Source organism: Arachis ipaensis, chromosome B7 (assembly GCF_059453495.1).
Source record: "Arachis ipaensis isolate K30076 ecotype BB chromosome B7, ASM5945349v1, whole genome shotgun sequence".
In the NCBI taxonomy this organism is placed as follows: Eukaryota; Viridiplantae; Streptophyta; class Magnoliopsida; order Fabales; family Fabaceae; genus Arachis; species Arachis ipaensis.
In genome coordinates, this window is record NC_142442.1 from 98,536,739 (window position 1) to 98,541,903 (window position 5,165).

The 5,165-nt window shown below is 35.5% G+C and overlaps 1 non-coding gene across 1 annotated transcript; it reads right to left on the minus strand.

The window, feature by feature from the left end:
* Window positions 1-3,992: 3,992 nt before the first annotated feature.
* LOC148553479 (small nucleolar RNA R71) lies at window positions 3,993-4,101 on the minus strand. The gene has a single exon (XR_015893357.1). It is a non-coding gene; the product is annotated as a small nucleolar RNA R71 (small nucleolar RNA).
* Between the last annotated feature and the right edge of the window lie 1,064 nt (window positions 4,102-5,165).

Here is a 5,165-nt window from a genome sequence, read left to right on the forward strand (position 1 = left end):
ACTCAAATGTCACCCCATTATCACTATTTCTCACACAGCAATTCGGATACACACTTACAACCAAAAAACCACTACTATTCGACATTTTGGCTTCTTTTCAAAAGGAATAGATAGAAAAAGAGTAGTACAATGTTTGTGGAGAATACAAAGGATTACACATCCTTTTATAGCCGTTGAAAATTTGTCTTAACATATCTCGTTTATAATATAAACATCATAATTACCCTCCTATCTCGTTTACACTGTAAACGAAATATAGGCTACATTTCTTCTTGGCCTTTTCTCATTTACAGTGTAAACAAGATACGTATTAGTTTATTTTGTTTACACTAGTGTAAACGAGATAAGAAATGTGATGCTTTCCGATAAAAACGTTCCAAAATACATATTTCGATAATTAAAATATTTATTTTATTTATTTAAAAAAATCCTGTATTTTCTACTAAACAATTATGACCTCAAAATCTTATTAAAAGCTGCTCGAGTGTTGAATTATATATATTCGGATTAGATATACATGAATACATAATTTCTTTCCGAAAACATCATTTCAACTCGAAATTAAGCTAACTAACTAACTAATTAAGTAATTAATAACAACTAACAAACTGAAGAAAATAATTTTGATTAAATTATATCTTTTTTATAATTAGGAAAAGATATTATTTAGTTTTAGAAAATATATTTTACATTAATTAGGATTAGATATAAAAGGGAAAAGAATCAGCCCATCGGGCTCTTCTCTTCTCTTCTACCTCATTCGGCAATTTACAGTTTTCTGAATCCTAATTTTTTCCTTTGAACCATGAGCAACTAAACCTCCACTGTTAAGGTTAGGAGCTCTGTCTATTGTATGGATTAATTCTATTATTTTTCTATTTTAATTCATGTACTGATTTCTATTTCAAGAATTATTTTCGTTGTTTATCTTATGAATTTGGGTGGAACGGAAGTATGACCCTTGTTCTAATTGAGTTCTTGTATAACTTGGAAAAGCTCTTTACTTGAACAACAGCTTGAAAATAATTTCTCCTAAATTTCTAATTATCAGGACTTAATGGGATACATGACATATAATCCTCTTATATTTGGGTCATTAGGGTTTTTTTGGCATATAACTAACATTGAACTTCACCCTCTAATTGGAATTAAGTGACCAAGGAATTGGCGGTTGATGAAAGTTAGAGGAGACTAAAAAGGTCTAAGGAATTAGGGTTTAGTCACATATAGTTTTCCATGAATTTAATCTTGCATGATTAAAATAGTTAATAAGAAAAGTCAATCCGGAAAATAGATAACTCTGAACCCTTAACTGTTTCTCTATATATTATTCACTACTTGTTTACTGCTTGCTTTTCTGATTCTCTAATTTAATGTTTAATGCAATTGATCTCAACACTCTTTTCTGTTTGTCTAACTAAGTAAATCACTCAATCATTATTGCTTAATCGATCAATCCTCGTGGGATCGACCCTCACTCACCTGAGGTATTACTTGGTATGACCTGGTGCACTTGCTGGTTAGTTTGTGGACTTTAAATTCTGCACCAAGTTTTTGGCGCCGTTGCCAGGGATTGACAACTATTAGTTGTTTGATTGCTTAGATTAAGCATTTTAGTTTTAATTTTATTTATTTTTGCTCTTTAATTTTTGAATTTTATTGCCATTATTTTTCCTTAATTTCTGAAATTAAGTTTGGTGTTACCTAGTTAATTTTATTTTAACTTTTCTGTTCAAATTCCTTGAAAATTTCAAATTTTTTTGCTTGCTTTTGATCATTATTTTCGAATTTTTTTTAGCATTAAGTAGTAAGTATTTTATTTTATTTCTTTACACATGTTACCTTGATGACATGTCATCATGTCATGTTTTTCTATGCTTTTTCATACAAGAAATTGATGATTAGTGCTTAAATATTGCATTCTTTTGCGCTTAAATGGTATATTTCTTTGATCTTTTGATTTTATAAACTTTGTAGGAAATAAGAAGAAAAAGAAGCAAAAAAAAGCACAAAATAAGCTAAAAAGAAGAAAAGAGGGATTTTGGGCACATTTTGGAGTTGAGGCACACTTTGGAGCCTTAGGCCACACTTTTAAAAGCGTGGCCCATAACTAAATCAAGAAAGCGTGCTCCATGTTCACAATCAGCGCTCAAAATGTTAACTGAGCGTTCACTTTTGTTAACTGTGCATTCACTTTTGCTAACTTTCTCGTGAAATTCAGCTTGGAAGTAAGGGGAGGGTTCACTAAAGTTAACTGGGAGTTCACTTTTGTTAACTTGGCGCTGACAGCATGACCATGCCTTCTTCAAAGGGCCATAACTTGAGCTACAGATGTCCAATTGATGCGCTTCCAATTGCTTTGGAAAGCTGGCATTTAGAGCTTTCCAATGATATATAACAATCTATATTTGGCATGAAATTAAATCACAAGTGATAAGCATCTTTAAGGCCCAAAAACTACACTTGGCTAGAGTTCAAAGAAACAAAGACTAGCGTTCAAAAAGTGAACGTTCCGTTCACTAAAGTAACGCTGGAGGAACAAAGGCGCACCAAAGGCATGCCTTAGCAAAGTGAACGTGGAGTTCACTTTTCCAAACAGAGTAGTCCCCTGGGAGGGAACCAAATGCACCCTAACCCATGCCACTTGAACCAAGCCATCCGGATCCACTCTTCTTCAAATCCAAAATTAAAAAGCCCATGGACATGACTCAAAGGAACAAGAAACAATTAGATTAGGAATTTTATTTGAATTGTAATTTTTTTCCAATTTCAATTTCATTTTTATTTTCATTTTGTAAAGCCTATATAAAGGCATCAGTTTCATTTCATTAGAGTGAGGCTGGCTCTGATAGGGAGCAATAGGAGTAGGAGTAGGAGTAGAATAGAAAGTTCTCTTTGAAACACTTTAATTTTTCTGCATTTTTACATTTCAGTGTTGCAATTCAATTTAGCTTATGAAAATTTTAGTTTCTGATAATCTTCTTCTGCAAGTTTTCCTTTCTGCAAAATTACATTTGAGTTTGCTGAGAGCTTGATTTACATTTCCTGCACATTTACATCTTCTGCAATTGTTCTGAGATCGATCTACTGCTTCCTTTAATTTCCTAGCCCCCAATTCCCTTTACATTTACTACACTTTACCTTTCTTGTCATTTAAGCTTTTGCAATTTACATTCTGCACTTATTATTTTCTTCAATTTACATTCTGCTTCTTCAATTTCACTCAATTCACCAAGTTAGCTTGACTAAACTAATCACCTCACTAAAGTTGCTTGATCCATCAATCCCTGTGGGATCAACCTCACTCTTGTGAGTTATTACTACTTGATGCGACCCGGTACACTTGCCAGTGAGTTTGTGTGGAAATCTAATTTTCCATCCATCATACCTCACTGGGAATTCTCTACACTCTGACGTAGAGAATCCCATCTTTTCTTGTCTTCTGTCTATTTATGAGCAGGAATAGGGACAAAGAACCTCTGTTAGACTATGATCCTGAACCAGAAAGGACTTTGAGGCGGCGTTTGCAACACGCAAGACTTTACAAGGCTGCAGAGTCCACTAGGGATCATAATAATGCTGCTAATGCCAATATGGCAAACTTGAATGGGAATGAGAAACCTAGAAGAGTGCTTGGCTCTTACACTACTCCCAATGTAGATCTTTATGGAAAAAGCATTGTGGTTCCCCCCACAGCTTCAAACAATTTTGAACTGAAGCTTTAGCTTGTCACTCTTGTGCAACAAAATTGTCAGCATCATGGACTTTCTCAGGAAGATCCGAATCAATTTATTTCTGATTTTCTGCAGATTTGTGATACTATGAAGACCAATGGAGTGAACTCTGAGGTATACAAACTTATGCTCTTCCCATTTACTGTGAGGGATAGAGCAAAGTTGAGGTTAGATTCTCAACCCAAGGAGAGTCTGGATACTTGGGACAACATTGTCATTGGATTTCTGACTAAATTTTTCCCACCTCAAAAGCTTACTAAGTTAAGGGCAGAGGTTCAGACTTTCAGACAGAAAGATGGTGAGACCCTTTATGAAGCTTGGGAGAGATTGAAGCTACTGACCAGGAAATGCCCTCCGGACATGTTTTCTAAATGGACTCAACTGGATATCTTTTATGAGGGTTTATGTGAAATGTCCAAGATGCGCTTAGATAATTCTGCAGGTGGTTCTTTGCACATGAGGAAGACACCAGAAGAGACTATTGAGCTTATTAAGTTGATTGCTAACAACCAATACTTATATTCCTCCAACAGAAATCCTGTGCACTCTGAGACCTCTCAGAAGAAAGGTGTTTTGGAAGTGGAAGCTGTTGATGCTCTTCTTGCTCAGAACAAACTTTTGTCTCAGCAAATAAGTCTAATTACTTAATAGTTGAGTGGAATGCAAGTTTCAGCTGTCAACACCCAGAATGTAGCTCAAGAGGTCCCTTATGACATGACAGGTAATTTTATGCAAAATGAGAATTATGATTATGCTCAATCTTGTTCTGAACAGGTCAACTACATGGGGAATAGTCCTAGAAACCTCAATAATGATCCATACTCTAAGACCTACAATCAAGGGTGGAGAAATCACCTAAATTTTGGGTGGAGAGACCAACCTCAGAGATCTCAGAATTTCAACAACAATTCTCAAGGCGGTTTTCAGCAAAATAATCATAATAACCGCCAATTTTAGTCTCATCAACAACAACCACCTCAGTGATAAACCCTATTTGTAGGGTTTTTCTTGTATTGATTTTAGGGGATTTTATCGCCTTTTACCCATATTTATTCAATGAAATAGCATGGTTTCATGATTGCCTCCCAATTTGTGCTTAGGTGTGAAAACATGCTTTCTAGGCCTTTAATTATTTAATCTTGATTCACCTTTGATTCCACCAGATGCCTTGATGTGTTTGTTAAGTGATTTCAGGTTGAAAAAGCTAGGAATGGATCAAAGGAGTGGAGAGGAAAGCATGCAAAGTGGATAAATCATGAAAAGCCAAAGATTTGGAAAACACCCAGGACGCGCGCGCACACTATGCACCTATGCGCGGATTGCAAAATGCTCCATGGACGCGTACGCGCACTGTACGCGTACGCGCCGAAGGCCGTACGTGATTTTTAAAGAGAACTCGTGACTGGAGATTTTGAAGGGTTTTTGGCCCCA